This window comes from Lepidochelys olivacea (genome assembly GCF_965140295.1).
Source record: "Lepidochelys olivacea isolate rLepOli2 genome assembly, chromosome: 5".
NCBI lineage: Eukaryota > Metazoa > Chordata > Testudines > Cheloniidae > Lepidochelys > Lepidochelys olivacea.
Window position 1 is genome coordinate 6,684,361 of NC_140415.1, and position 16,907 is coordinate 6,701,267.

At 44.1% G+C, this 16,907-nt stretch overlaps 1 protein-coding gene across 9 annotated transcripts in view; it reads right to left on the reverse strand.

Annotated features, from left to right (window-relative positions):
• The window catches only part of CELF4 (CUGBP Elav-like family member 4), an 892,259-nt gene that overhangs the window by 335,550 nt on the left and 539,802 nt on the right, over positions 1-16,907 (reverse strand). The window lies entirely within an intron of this gene.

A 16,907-nucleotide genomic window follows, 5' to 3' on the forward strand; every position in this document is an offset into this window, starting at 1 on the left:
GTCACTGATTGTGTGTGTGTGTGTGGTGTTTCCACTACAACCCAACCTAGGAGCTCCTGAGAAAAGGCAGCTGTTATTTCGTGGCTGGGGAGGTCACTGAGGGGATGTGCCAAGCCATTCTTTGTGTTCCAGCAGTGCCGAGAGGCCTTGACTGACCTGGATTCTCACCTCACTTCAGCGCACAGAGCAAATAGCACCATGGTTGCTTTCTCTCATAGCTGGCTGTTACGAAATGTCTGCCAGCAACGCCGGGCTCCATCACCGTGGGGCTCTGCAGAGTTCAGGAAAGGATCTGTTGTAGGCATGGAGAGAGATTCCAACCAGATGGCACAAGCTGGCTGAGCCAAGCCAGAACTGGATGGGGATCAGCATCTTGTAAGGAGCATAAATCTTGCCACATAATGAGCCTCTCGTTAGAGACTCTGTGGGGCACTGGCCAAGGCAAAGGCTGCAGACCTGGGATTTGTGACTCCACCTTCCAGCAGTAGCATAAACACATAGATCGCCTCCATCTAGAGCAATCTTTGTGCTCACTTGGAGTTCCCCACAGCCAGCAGATTCTCATCATCCCAAGGCATCCCATTTCTGCATTGAATACAAAGCATTTCATTTCAGGCAGGTTCCCTGCAATTCCCATCTAGCTGAGGTTTCCAAATCTGTGTCAGTTCAAATTTGGAGCTACAGAAAATGATGCAAGGCGCCGAACTGATGATCCAGCACATGCCAGTTCTTAATGTGAAGTAGTAACGTTCCCAGAATCCCACCTTGATTTATCAAGAAATCATCAGAGAGCTTTACAGTTTTGCTGGTAACAGGCCAACAGCGCTGCCGTTAACAGCTATGAAACTAGCATTACAGCTAATCAACCCAGCAACTCAGAGAGAAATCGCAAAAATCCATTGATACACCATCTAAAGCACCAGCATTTGAGACCTGCGCAGTATTGCCAAGGCCTGCAATAAAGGCATTACTTAACTGGAATTCTAGATGTGCTCCTTGTTCTCATATTCTATAATGTGTGGGCATCATACTTAAAACAGATGAGCAGACAGGCAGATCGGGCACACTCCTTTAACCTCTTTGTGGGAGAGGTTGCTGCTAACCAAGCAGCCATGGCATTACCCCGGGGTTAGTGCATATCCTTGCTTTCTGTTCAGTTCCACACTACCCCTCCAATTGCAAACTATGATATGTTGCTTAATTTAGCAGAGAGAAGTCACACCCACATTTTCATTTCGGCCTTGTCTAAACTTGCATTGTCAGTCTTGGTGTAACACGTGGCAATTGGCAATCAATTAACAAGTGTCACAACAAGAATGAACATTCAAGTCTAGACAAGGCCTTTTATTTTTGGAAACTTCCAAACCTTCCCCTCTCCCCCTGTGTCCCGCCCTTCCCTGGCTCTGCAGTTCAGAAGATATGATGTGTCCTCTTTAATTGCTTAGAAGAGGCAACAGGCAGGGATTCTGGAACGTGGAGGCCTCTCTGATCACTCGTTTAGGCGAATCCCTTTGCCACTGGTTTCTGCCATGACTTCTGTCTGGCAGAAGCAAGTTATAATATTCTTCTAAGTTTTGATGTTCCGTTAACACATTGGCAGCTCCACGGTGATGCATCAAGTGAATGGGGCAGTGCAGGAGGCGTTTCTCACCTGATGTCCCGCATCCAATGAACATATACATTAAAACACTCTGTGAGTACGCCTGTAGGGAGAGTTACCTACATCTCTTAGACTTCTCACCCTGCCTCTGAGGTCCAAAGAAGTCAGGCAGAGTCATGCGCCCTTGGGCAGTCCCATGCCTTCTCTTGATTCCCACAATAGCCTCTTAGCCAAGTAGAACGAGGCAGCGGTTCATTCAGTATTCACTGAACAGGGTCCAGAAAGGAGGACTCAGAACTCAGCACTGTTATGCCCCGATTCTCAGGGCAACCCAGAAAAACGCCTACAGGCTGGGCTGATTTCAGTTGCAACTCAAGCTGCTCCGGAGGCTGTTTATCAAGTCAGAGAGCAGCTGCACCATTACTCAGGCTTCTCTTATGCCAGGAAGTCTCACCAGCTTGGACAGGCCTTAGCAACTGTTAAATCAAGACACCCGAGGGGGCTGGGGAAGGGAGTAGGAGGCATGAATGTGATGTCTTCAGAACATTCACTCCAGACCTCCTGGGTAAGCGGTGTTTGGTGACAGGCATCTTGCAAAAGACACATCCTCCTGATTGTTCCCCTTGTCAATACGATGACCTTTCAGAGGCGGAAGAGCCTTTCTATTACTCTGTGCACCAGGGTAAGCCAGACCAAGGCTGCGTTATCTACCCAATTTATCAGCACTCTATTTACAGCCAGTCCATTCCACTGTCTGGCTTAGCTGAGCGCCCAGAGACCCTGCATTGAGAGAGGAGGCGGCTTGTGAAGGGAAAAAAATGTCAATTTCAGCCTGGTCCCCTAAAGTGAAATAAAAGAAACAAAGTAAATAAGGAAGAAGTAAATACAATACCACTAGGGTGACTGTGTTTATCTGTCCAATACAGGCCAGTGTGAAAGCCAGTGGAAGTATAGTCTTATCCATCACTCACTCTCTCTCTCACACACACACACAAATATGCTTGTGGTCTAGGAAAAAAACAGGATACAGCATCCATTCTTAATGATTGTAACAACATACCTTGCACCATCTCATGTTATTGCCAACCCCACAACGTCAAAAAACAGGAATCAGCCCCCACCCCAAAATCAGAGGAATGACTTAAAAATCATCAGATTTTTAAAAACAATAACTTTGGGGTTGTTTGATTTGCTGTCATGTGTTTGAGATTTATGGATTCATATTTTCTTGTTTTTCATCACAAACATGAGGCCTGGAAACTTATTTTAAAAAAAAGGAATGTTCTTACATATTCTCATGATTCCAGGAGCTGGGGCTATCAGAAAAAAACATCAACTGTTGCAAGACTTTCAATAAAATTGAGAGAACTGGCCATGCTGTCACATTGTCTGGTTTAAATCACTTGAACTGTGACCTCACTTTCCATTAGGTCCATGATAACCTTCTTCACACCCCTTTTATCCTGCAAACTACACTGTGTGCCTTCACTTGCTACCCAGATACCTTGTTCTCTGTACCCTGGATTAGTATCCGTCCCTGATAACTATAACAACACGGAAACACAGAGTTTTGATTTTGCCTCCCTTATTTGTTAGCTTTCCCTAGGCTTGTATGGATGACCTAGGATGAGCCTGAAGAACTTCAAAATTAATTGTTCCCCCAATGTCAAAACAATGCCATCAAGAACGTAAAGAAGGCTTAGCCTGATGGCTGAGTCTTGCAAGAGTTTTAAATGAGACCTACTTTGGGCACTTCACAAACAATGGATGTAAACAAAGACATGATCAGGAGACCAGAAGACTGTTTTATTTATTATATTAAAGAAGTCCAAAACATGGGACTGGACAACAGGGGATGGATCCCTTGATAAATTGCCCTGTTCTGTTAATTCCCTCTAAAGAATCTGGCACAGGCCACTGGGCTAAATGGTCTCATCCAGCATGGCTGTTCTGATGTTCTTATGTGAAATTAAAAACTATGTGGCAAAAATATTCTCTTGATGAAAGAAAGGGTTTCAGGTAATAAGAGTAATCCACAAAGGTTCCATAGCACCTAAATGAACATTCTGCTTGCACATATCTTTGAACCAATCTCTCCCAGTCACAATCAAGCACTTCCATAAAGGTACCTTCAGATCCGAGGGCTGGAAAGGCAACTGATGATCAGGAAGAAGACAACAGAGAACAGGCCTTGCTTGCGCTCCTAGTAGTATCTCCTCCAGCAAAGAACTGGGGATCAACCTTTACCATTGTCAGCTTACACAGGTCAAGTGACAATGGAGCTAGGAAGCCAGAAGGGATCCCTGGAAATACTTCTCTGGCTCATTCACTACGTGGGAATAAACTCTGCTGTCAGATGCATGGCCTGGGATTCCAAGTGATTTAAGTGGATGCATCCAAAGGAAGAATATTTGGCATTTAATGGGACAATTTGGCACAGGTTCTAAGTTAATCATTCTGTGTATGATCTCACTTACACCAGTATAACTCCATCAACTTCAGTGGTGTCACTCCTGATTTCCCCTACATGTGAGAGCAGAATCACGTGCATCCAAAGGAAGAATATTTGGCATTTAATGGGGGGTAATGTTGTATAGGTTCCTGGGATATATTTGGAACTCCTCTCTGACCAGACTTGCACTGGTGCTGAGGCATAACCTGGCTAGTACTGAATTTTCTGTGGTGTCTGTTGGAGATAAGAAAAAAAAGTTGAATAATTTATGCAGTTAGTTTAATTTAAATAATTTATGCGCTAAGCATTGCAAACAGAGCTGGAGTTGATAATGAGTCCAAAAAGCACATTCTGAACTCAGTTGCAACTTCAACTGTATGGTAATTCTTACAGGATACAGGGTTTCGTAGGACTATAAAGGAAGGCAAATGTAAACAAGGTAGTTGCTGGGAGAAGACATCTGTACCATCCTTTTTTTTTTTTTAAACTAATTATCACCAGTATCATCTTAAGCTCTTGACGGCTTGTTCATCTGGAACCCTCTTAAATGATCAAGACTGGCATGCATTTCCTGGGGCGGCAGGGAGGACGCCTGCTCCATTGTTCAACAAATAAGAGTTTGTAACTGGTGTAATCTGTAATCAGGAATCAATTAAAGAGATATCAACAGGGAAGGAAAGATAAGGGAGAACCAGGGGAAAAAAATCAATGAACAACGTCAGGGAATTGATCATTCAAAAGGTCTTTCTTAAGCCATGGGGCCCGTTAGGATGGTTTTTTGCTTCAGTGCCCCACAGGGTTTGGCTTTTCTCCCTTACCATCTTTCTGGCTCTTATAAAAGTCCTTCTGTTTGAGAAGAGCACAGGGTTCGTTCAGCTGCTGCTGCTTTTCATGCTACTTAGAATGCCAATGAAATTAGTTTTACATGTTCTGTAGAGCTACCTGAAGTCACGGTCATCTCTTTGCGACTATTCCTGACCCCAAAGCTGAGCTCCAGGAGCCTTTATGCTGCCAGACCAGACCTCTGTGAGCAACTGGGGTGCCCAAACCAATCATCAGGTCATATGCCCTACAACAAATCTTCCATGACTACTTGCGCAGACCAGACCGCCTCTTGTTCCCATGTGATCTCTGGCACCTTTCACCAGTTCTCTCTATTTTTCCCTCTTGCAGTGATTGGTTGATTTTTGCACCTACTCTGACTTTATTATTATTTATTTAAAATCTACCTGTTTGTTTCAAAGAAGCCAACAAAACAGTGGGTACGGATGGTGCTGTAACCCTGATTACCTTATCATGTGTCTCTGGCTATTTGGGAGTTACGCCATCTCGTGGAGCACAGCCATTATGGGTGAGAATCTCATCTTTCAGTTAGAGAAGAAAAAAAAAAAGTCCGTGCTCTGTGGCATGTAGAGATAATATTGAAAATGTGAACTGAGAGCACCCCGACGGCTCAAAAACCTCGACACAAAGACAATGAAATCCAAATGTATTCTTTTTTAAAATCTCATGATTTTTAGAATCATACACTATTGGGATTAGAATTATAGGATCATAGAATATCGGGCTTGGAAGGGACCTCAGGAGGTCATCTAGTCCAACCCCCAGCTCAAAGCAGGACCAACCCCCAACTAAATCATCCCAGCCAGGGCTTTGTCAAGCCTGACCTTAAAAACCTCTAAGGATGGAGATTCCACCACCTCCCTAGGTAACCCATTCCAATGCTTCACCACCCTCCTAGTGAAATAGAGTTTCCTAATATCCAACCTAGACCTCCCACACTGCAACTTGAGACTATTGCTCCTTGTTCTGTCATCTGCTACCACTGAGAACAGCCGAGCTCCATCCTCTTTGGAACCCCCCTTCAGGTAGTTGAATTCTATGATTCTATGTTTCTCCTGTCTAGCTTACAACACTCCTGCTAATACATCTCAGAATGACATTGGCTTTTTTTGCAACAGTGTTACACTGTTGACACATATTTATTATGTGATCCCCTATGACCCCCAGATCCCTGCTCTGCCCCAGTCCATAGTCCGCTCAATTGGAGCCAAAAGGCATCATGCCCAGTTGCAGAAGGATCTCTGCAGGCCAGACTTGAATACCATCAGTGGGACTTTGCATTCCCTGAGCTCCTCTTGGAAAAAAGATAGACTTCTTCAATGTCTAATCCATTCATTTCACTGCCATCTGCCACTTCCAATTTGAGAAGCATTCATGCAAGAGGGGAAGCAGGGGAGGGAGCATTTGCTTGTTTTTCTTTTTAGAGCTAGCCTATTCTGAAGCTACCTCAACATTAGCCTATTCTAAAGCTACCTCAACATGTGGGATAAGAGACGTTGAAATGAATATGATACCAAACTGCAAACCAAAACAGGTAAGCATAACTAGGTTTCAGTACCCTAGTTATGGTGGTTTATCTTTGACATCAAAGACAAATCCCCATAATAACTGACCCCTTTGCATTGTCTGTAGGAGCTCAGGAGAAAAAATGAAACCCATCCAGATGTAGTCCACTAAGCATATCGCACAGCATGCTGAAAATATGGCTGGTTGTAACATAATAGCTAAAGATGAAAAAGACTTATTGGGCCAGAGTCTACTGTCACCCACTGGTGTAAAATCTGAAGGAATTCCATTATTGAGCCTTGATTTACACCAGTGTAACTGCAATCAGAATCTGGCCCCCTCTGTCAGGCACTCTAAGACGGCGAGATACAGTCCATCAAAGGAGAAAATAAATTAAAATTAAATGGACAGGGCATTTTATCCCAGAGATTTGTTTTAGGTTGCTATCTCAGTACCCCAGTCTATTGCAGTGAAAGCAATGTCAGTAGTAAAATAAGAGAATAGGATTTGCAGTGCCAGATCAGATGACATTGGTCCAGCATGTCTGACATCCTGCCCGGACAACACCCTACCCCTATAATCTGGCCAGTTGCACAAAACTATATATAAATGCAATTAGAAATACCCTCCTGGCCCCATGAAAGAACAGTTTATGCCTTGAAGCATGATTCCTTTGCTGTTAGGTAATATGGACCAGAAGCTATTACCATTGCTGGTAAATCAAGGTGTTATAAATCCACTACAGGGAGAATTTAATGGGTTTTCTTTACAGCAAGGTCTCTTTGTTCTGTACAAAACACAAGCTGGAGTGAGACATTCTCCAAGGGGAGGGTGGGAGCAGTCTGAGGGTCCTTTACCTCCTTGCATCTGACAACTCTCTCCCTCTGCTCTTTAGGGAGTGGTAGGTTAGATGTCACCAAAGTCTTTCTTGTTTCCTTCCTTTTTGCTCTCCGAGAAGGAAAATCCTAGAATTCACAGCTGTGACATCAAGTAAGGGCTCTGCTGAACTGGGCTGTAGCCGCTGCCCTGTCAAATTAACACAGAATCAAAGAACTCTGCTTTCACTACTTCTTGGCCTTGCCCTGTGGCATGAGGGTGGGCATTTTGGTAGCTACCGAGTCCCCATCACCCACAGGTGCCTTTGCCTCTCAAAGCCAAGCCTGACCAGGGGTTAGCTCTGGGTGGCTTTCACCCAAGGTTGGAGTGCACCATCTAACTGCCCCAGAGTGTGTTCACCCACTGCTGATGGGGTATTGGGGATGGGGCAGGAACTGGGGGTGTATAGGAGACATACTCTATCAGAGATACTGCTTAGACACAGACATAGACCCACTCACACACCACCTGCACCTCATGCCACTCACACTCATGCTCCTTCCAACATCCCCCTCCTGTACAGACTACACCCCCCCACATCAACCCTTCACACGCACACCTCTCCCCAGACACACCCATATAAACATACACACTACCTACTCCTCCCTCTCAACACCCTGCCTTTGCCACACAGCCCCTCAGACACCACATCTCTCTCTCTAGACATCTCACACAAGTCATCGGCATGCTCCTCCTTAAAACACATAGACACGTCCCACAGCCTTCCCCGCACACAACTCACAGACCTCACCTCCACAATCAGCCTCTCCCCTCTCCAGCAGATCTACCATGTAACTCTTCTACCTCTACCATTACACCCATATGCCCCAAGACTGTGCACACACCCTTTATTCTCCTGCCCCGCTCAGCCAGCTCCCCCACACTGCTGCTAGGGTTCGCTTTGAAGTCTAGATGGAGCCAGCCTGTCACAGAAAGCGGGAACTGTATACCCTCCATCCGCAAGCCATGACTACCGGCTTGAGACTATTGTCACTTCTCCACCAGTGCATCACTGGAGCCCTGGGTCAGCAAAGGAAAATGAATGGGGAGGATGGGAGAAAGGAAGGATGGAGAAAGGTCCTTCATGCTCAAGAAATCAGGTCCTGCTAAGCTAAACTGCTGGGGTTCCTCTTCTGCGAGAGATTCAAGGACTCCCCAGTCATAAAGTTTAGCCTCTCTGCTTTTCCTGAAGTGGAATGTGAAATGAAGTTCAGGGGTGACTAATGCATTTCAAGGTCAGCTGAATGTGTGTAATTTACATATGCAATTACAAAGGGACAATTTTGGGAAAGCAGTCATCTCTGTTCTCATCTGCACTTGATCCTGCTCACTTGACTTGTGTGGAGTGAGATGGTCTAGTCATAGAATCATAGAATATCAGGGTTGGAAGGGACCTCAGGAGGTCATCTAGTCCAACCCCCTGCTCAGAAGCAGGACCCATCCCCAATTAAATCATCCCAGCCAGGGCTTTGTCAAGCCTGACATTAAAAACTTCTAAGGAAGGAGATTCCACCACCTCCCTAGGCAACGCATTCCAGTGTTTCACCACCCTCCTAGTGAAAAAGTTTTTCCTAATATCCAACCTAAACCTCCCCCACTGCAACTTGAGACCATTACTCCTTGTCCTGTCCTCTTCCACCACTGAGAATAGTCTAGAACCATCCTCTCTGGAACCACCTCTCAGGTAGTTGAAAGCAGCTATCAAATCCCCCCTCATTCTTCTCTTCCGCACACTAAACAATCCCAGTTCCCTCAGCCTCTCCTCATAAGTCATGTGTTCCAGACCCCTAATCATTTTTGTTGCCCTTCACTGGACTCTTTCCAATTTATCCACATCCTTCTTGTAGTGTGGGGCCCAAAACTGGACACAGTACTTCAGATGAGGCCTCACCAATGTCAAATAGAGGGGGACGATCACATCCCTTGATCTGCTCGCTGTGCCCCTACTTATACATCCCAAAATGCCATTGGCCTTCTTGGCAACAAGGGCACACTGCTGACTCATATCCAGCTTCTCGTCCACTGTCACCCCTAGGTCCTTTTCCGCAGAACTGCTGCCTAGCCATTCGGTCCCTAGTCTGTAGCTGTGCATTGGGTTCTTCCGTCCTAAGTGCAGGACCCTGCACTTATCCTTATTGAACCTCATCAGATTTCTTTTGGCCCAATCCTCCAATTTGTCTAGGTCCTTCTGTATCCTATCCCTGCCCTCCAGCGTATCTACCACTCCTCCCAGTTTAGTATCATCCGCAAATTTGCTGAGAGTGCAATCCACACCATCCTCCAGATCATTTATGAAGATATTGAACAAAACCGGCCCCAGGACCGACCCCTGGGGCACTCCACTTGACACCGGCTGCCAACTAGACATGGAGCCATTGATCACTACCCGTTGAGCCCGACAATCTAGCCAACTTTCTACCCCTTCCTTCCTTTTTTCTGCCTCACCCCAAAAGCTATTTCAGAATCCTAAATGAGTTTTTTACAAGATTTATCCAGGGACTCTAACCCAAGTAACCAGAGAGGCTAGTCATTGAATTCACTCCGGCCTGAGGATTGCATTAATAATTATTTCTGCATTTAATTAATAATAATAATAAATTCAGTAGCACTAAATAAGTCATGCTCCCTGCCAGGCACTACTCATAATCTAACGCAGGCTGGACAAAACAGAGAGCAGCTTTTGCATGGAAGCGTAGTCGTAGAGCTGGTTGAAAAAAGGCATATACTTTTCACAAAAGAAGTTTCCTTTTGTACAAAATTAGTCTTGTTTTGGTGCAAAGGACCCCATTTCACTTAAAATTGTTTTCTCCTTTAAATTTTTCCTACAGTTTGAAAAGTATGAATATATTTTAAAAATGGACACTTTTGGTCAAAATTTTCTGTTTCAAAATTTCATCAAAAATTAAAATTTTCAATGAAAATGAAATTTTCCCACCAAAAATTCATTGTTATCTTCTATTTCTCCTGGGAGTTATAGTTGAGCTGCGTCATGCCTGCATTCTTTTCTATAGCCTAAACTCCTTGCCTGAAGTACATCTGAAGCACCGTGATAGGTTGGACTTTAGGAAAAACTTCCTTTCAGGGTGGTTAAGCACTGGAATAAATTGCCTAGGGAGGTTGTGGAATCTATGTCATTGTCTAACCTGCTCTTAAAAATCTCCGAACACCTGTCAGAGATGGTCTAGATAATACTTAGCCTGCCATGAGTGCAGGGGATTGGACTAGAAGACCTCTCGAGGTCCCTTCCAGTCCTATGATTCTATAATCAGGCAGTTGCTGTTTAATGTCAAATTGACTCAAATTAAATGGTTCGATTGGGAATGTTTAAACATTTTTGGCTCAATGGAAAATGTCAAAATGAAATGTTTAAAACATTTCTGAATCGACATTTTTTGGAACTTTTTCTTTCTATGAAAAGTTTCCATATTTTGACTTTTTCTTCTGATTCATGATAAAAAAAAAGAAATGTTAAAATATTGGCTTGAAATTCGTATTGTAGCTCAGCTCAATTAAAAATGGATTGAGTCAAACCAAAGCAAAGGGCCTTGTGGATGCTCTGATTTCTGTTTCGCTTATATTACTTAGGAACAGGTTTAAGCTAAACAAAACTAAGCCACTCACATGAAAATAAGAGTGTCTGGGTAGGGGTCTGCACTGGTTTAACTAAACCAGTCTAACTAACCAGTGCAAGTTTCCTGGGGACAAGGTCTTAGACTCACCTCTGAATTTGGCCCGACGTGCAACAACAGCCAGATAGTGCCTCTATTACAGTGAAATTGTGGGCTTCAGAGTTACAGTCCGTCAATGGTGTCTGTGGACACTTTCCTCTATTTGCAAATTAAAAGTTGATTTTTCTAACTGCCAACCCTGCAAAACCCACCTCTGATCGGACAGCTAAACTGGGCTCTCGCTGCCATTTACATCATCGGTAATAATAAAGGGGCTGTGTTGGGAACTTTACTGATTATTGTGTTGATGTTGAGCTCAGAAAAATGGAATCCACTTCAATTTTTCTTAAAGGGAAACCATCAAATTTAACAGCCATACTTCTGTCAGTCACAAAAGCCATGCTGGTCATTCTGCATTTGACAGCAGGTGGTCTTTCATGTGGCAACAGGGGAGAAAAAACATTAAAATATTAGGAAAATATGCTTGTAGGACAACAAAAGTCAGCAGAGACACTCATAGTGCCTGAAACTACTTGTAATTCATATTTTGTAACTGACTAGACTGGAAGTGCATTGACTCTGCAGGGATAACAACCTTTTCCCACCAGTAAATAATCAACTGTGACACCAAGATGCACAGGGGTCAGACTGTGTTGAGTAAGAATGTACTGTTCTTCATTCCTTTTCTGAGCATTCCTCCTCTTTAATAATACTGTTCACTTCTATGGTGCCTTACATCTCAGATCACTTTCTAAACCTCAGTCATTTTCACCTCACAACCCTCCTCAGAAGTAGGGAAGTACTATCCCCATTTCTAAAACTAAAGCAGAGAGAGATTTACCCAGTCACAAAGATACCTGTAGCACCAACAGGAATACAACCCAGATCACCTGATTTAACCGGGACCTAAACTACCTAAGCATTCTTCCTCTCATTTAAGAACAACCCCAATATAACTGAAGTCATTCCACCTTGTGTTACCAACTCTTTAGGTTGATCTTGACAGATGAGAGCTGCTCACTAAGCAAACAGCAAGAGACCTAACACTGGTAAGGTTTTAAAACACCAAAGTGGAATAGACTATTTAAGGCAGGTGTGTAAGACTGTCCCCATTTTACAGATGGTCAAACTGAGGGACAGCTATGTTGAGCTACTCACTCAGAGTCACACAACAAGTCAATATCAGAGACTGGGATTAGAACGACTGACCCCATGACTTATATGGCAACCACTAGATGACCCTTTTGCCCATATGGGGGTTGATCCAAAAGCCACTGAAGTCGAAGGGAGTCTTCTCATTTACTTCAGAAGACTTTAGATCAGGCCCATGGTGAAGAGCAAAAGCATGCTTCACAGAACTTCAGGTTACATCACTAGTTCTCCTTTCACATTGTGCTGATCTCAATACACTTGCTCTATTTATTATACCTACCCTATTGTTTGAAATACCATATGTCTACGAGGTAAGAATTGTCAGCTGGATCCAGCTGCAATCTGCAGGATAGACTAGCTCAAAGAAGACCACCAGATCATATCAACGGCAGGAAGTTCTTTTTATGAGAAGGTATCGACAGAGGCATGTTGAATGTAATTGACAGAAGTTATGGCACTTCCTCTTATCATCCAGGGGCATCACAATGCGGACAACACATTGGCAACTTGTCAAGAGTCTTTCCGGACCACTGCTGATTTGCTTGTACATGAACACCATCACATGACCAACCTACTTGCCTGCACTTGGTTTGAGATATGAACTCCTCCTTGAGCTATGAACTTAATGGCTCAGGGGTTGAATTATACGGTAACCTAAAAGCATACAAGTGGATCAACCTTGCCCTCATGCCGCAGGTAATGTATGGAAGGCAATCACACTTCAGCTAGGCTGCATTTAAATAAGACTTGTGGGTGTCCTGCCCAGTCACATATATTTTGGAAGAAGCTTTGGTTAACTTCTCCTGAGAGACCCCATGGGCGACAAAGCTTCACTAACTTTAAAAGTGACCCTTGAAGCAAACAATGGGGTCTAGATTTGATCCGGAGAGGGAAATGGCTAGATATATGTTGGTCAAAAAAAAAAAAGAAAGAGTTTCTTTCTCTCTCTCCGCCTCTTTCTTTCCCTCTCTCCCCCAGGTTGCAGAGAAGCCAGAAACATTCTCGGCTAAACATACATTGTTCCCACTAGGAAAATCAGTTCTCTGATTGACAAAAAAGGGGGAAAGATGCAGAGCCAGAGCACAGTGGCTTTTTGTTTCATCCCCTCTGCTCCTCAACTGAAATACCACAAGTGTTGCAAGGCACACGGGCTCAGAGGAAAATAGCTGTAATTTGTGCGAAGAAGGCATTTGCAGCAACTCATTATAATTCCTTGCTTGCTGTCACCCGTCTCTAAAGTCACTCGCAATGCAGTACTTGTGTGAAGTTATTAAGGCCAGCCTCTTTTTAGATTCATGGCAAGCACTGAGTGACAAGGCGAAAGCCCGGACTGTGATAAAGTGAACTGACATGCTATACCAACCCGTACCACACACACATCACTACCATACCGAGGCTGACAACACTTGATTTCGTAAATGATATATACCTCCTCAGCCGGTACCCCCTACACTTGATCTGCCTGCCACAATAATAAAAGGGTAGTATGTTTGTGTGTATGTGGGGGCGATTTCCACCTCCTTACTCTCACTATACACTTGTGTATTTCCCAATCCGCTTAAAGGGATAAAGCATGCATTCCTTCAGATCAGACAGAGTTCTGTCAAAGGGTGCTCAGTCATACAACAGCTTCCATGCTCTCTGTGGGAGTGTGTGTGTGTGTGTGAGAGAGAGAGAGAGAGAGATTGGAGGAAGGAGCGCTGACGCTTAGAACTTTTCAGCCATCCCAGATAAATGTGCCTCTTAAAAAAAATTGATCACTAACTTATCTAAGGCTCAGTTTATCCCTCTATTTTTTTCTGTTCAGTCCAGTGACCCCAAAGGCTAGAGAGAGAGAATAGAATTTCTTGCACCTGGCTGGACTTTTGCAGAATAGAATGTTTAAGTCACAGATGACAACTCTAGAGATCAGGGGGTCTTCATATTCTATTTCTTCTTTTAGCCTCCTCTTCGCTTTTTCCTCCCTGGCTTCTACTAGTTTTTTTCCCCCTCTTCCCTTCTCTTCCTAAACGGGGCAGAAAAATCAGCTTAAAGGATAATACTGCTCAGCTTTCAGCAGAATAACACAGCCAGCCTACAGGGAAGAGAAAAACCTCAAAACCCACCAGTACCAGGAAAACAAGCAGGTTATTAAAGGTCTTCCTAGAACTGCAGCTAAACTCATGTTTGCAAATGCTAGCAGGTTGTCGTGCAGGGATTCGGGGTGCAAATCCAAGCACTGGTTCACAGCAGAGATTCGAATGGAATGACCATCCCCCTCATCCATTTGCTTCCTCTTGCACAAGAGCATCCAGACACCATTCAAGACCACCCGTCCTTCTCCAAAGGCCCCTGCAAATTAAGTAAAAACCTCCAAACAGCTCAGTTACATGATGAGTTCAATCAGTGGCAAAATCCACATCAGTAGGATTCAAGGCGAAGAAGATGATGAAGGCAGTTGGATGGACACAGCTATTTTGGTGCACTTATGGGATTAAATATTTAACCATGGTGATTCCTGAAGACATGCACAAGGTGGAGTTGGTCACTTGCCTTCACACTCCCATCCCTCTGCCTGTGGCCTTCTCAGCCTCCCTTAATGCCTGGGAGAATATATGGGTATTTGCAGTGTGCCCAGAAGGTTAGTAAATCTGGATTCTTGGCAGTGCAGGGATGGATGAGAATTCCAGAATCAAGGACTCCTCCCAGATAAGGGCAGCACACTTATATCGAGTGGGGATACCATCTCAAGTGCCTGCTCTGGCCAGGCCAGATGGGGAGAGAAGTATCTTTTGGATAACAAGATCCTGTATGATTTAGGCTTTTGGGGGCTAACACCAGCACCGTGAGCTCCATCCATTTTATCAAAGGCCAGGGCAGCTTTCTGGATAAGGTGCTAATGCTACCTACAGGATGTACCACTCCACATCCACTCAGTAACAGTTGTGCCTGAAGGAGGACGTCAGTACTGGGCCTAACGTCGGAGGTACTCAAACGCTCTGACACCAAGGGCCATACTGGAAGCCTGAGGAAATGCATTCAATGCATATGGCTCAAATTCTCGCATCGGGCCTTGCTCCATCATTATCATAGATAAAATTCACATTGAAGCCAATGAGAATATAGGCTGAGCAAGGACCCAGTTAACACAGAGTGAGAGTATTAAGATTACAACAAGGAGTCCGGTGGCACCTTAAAGACTAACAGATTTATTTGAGCATAAACTTTCGTGGGTAAAAACCCCACTTCTTCAGATGCATGGCGTGAAAATTACAGATGCATGAAGAGAAGGGAGTTACCTCACAAGTGGAGAACCAGTGCTGACAGGGCCAATTCAATCAGGGTGGATGTGGTCCACTCCCAATAACAGATGAGGCGGTGTCTATTCCAGGAGAGGCAAAGCTGCTTCTGTAATAAGCCGGCCACTCCCAGTCCCTATTCAAGCCCAAATTAATGGTGTTAAATTTCCAAATGAATTTTAGTTCCGCTGTTTCTCTTTAAAGTCTGTTTCTGAAGTTTGGGACCCATATGAATGCGCATAATTGTTTAATTTCAAATGGCCCATAACTCTATGTGATGTGATGCAGCAGGCATTTGCTGCCCCCTACTGGAAGATATGCTGCCGAGGCGCACCCCGCCCTATGAAGCTGTCCTGGAAGAGAAGAGCAGTTGATGCTGGCAGGCCTTGCTTGGTCTGAGCTCACTGCTCTTCTCTTTCAAAAGGACAGCTTCATAGGATGGGGTGTGCCAAGGCAGTAGGGCCTTTAATAGGGAGCAGCAAATGCCTGGTACACCCCATTACACCCTATTATTTCCTGGAACCTGATTTGTCCATGGTAGGTGACCAAAAATTACTGGTGGTTTGGGTGTTACTTGAAATGAAAACCCACAGTCAATCAAGCTTTCTCCTGATCCTGCAGCTACAGGGAGAGAGGGTGACTCTAGGTTATATTTTTCAGACTTCACAGGTTGCATTTAGCCCACACTCAGTGCTCCCCCATGTTATAAAAGATCAGGTCTCTCTCTTATAAAACAGTTCTGGCATTTCTATTATCACATATGCCTGAGAACAGGGATGCGATTGTACTGAATGGTGTGAAAAGAAGACAAAAAAAGAAAAAGAAAATCAAAGCACAGCCGAGTTGATTATTTAAAGAGCTGGGTGAAATTTAACATCCTTTTAAGGCATTCTGGGTTCTGGAATATCACTGTGTCACTTAATGTTTGCAGTTAAGTATTTACAGATCTGTTTCTATGGCAACCAATTCTTCAAAGTTACTTTTACAATTCTGTTTTCTAAAATGTGTTTCTTTGGTTGATTGCACACGGATATTTGGAAAGCAGCCAGGTCTAAATCATGATTTTTTTCCCATTAAGGAGAGGTCCTTTCTAATCATGTTTAGTTAGTTCTTTGATGGCTTTATCTTGATTCGAAAATGTATTTTATTTTTGTTGACGGCGAGAGAGGGGAGAGAGAAAAACATGATCACACATCTTAGGGCTTTAAAAACGTGTGTTGGAAATGAGGGATGTGAAATAACCTTGTCTGGGTTGATTTTATTTATCTTTTATTGTTTGGAAGAGTAGACCTTTAACCATGCCCCCCCCCCCAAATAAATTCCACTGACAGTTTGAATGCACTTAGCGGCCATTGGAGAGGATGATACACTTATTAATTAGGTGAGGAGCTGAAGGGGAAAGGACAGAAATTGGAGGCAAAGGATAATATAGAAACAAATGTGGGATGGTCTGAGATGCATTCATCACTGCCCCCCTGCAATCCCAAGAAATCACCATGAAGGATGGTCCTGTGATTTGAGAAACCTGGCTT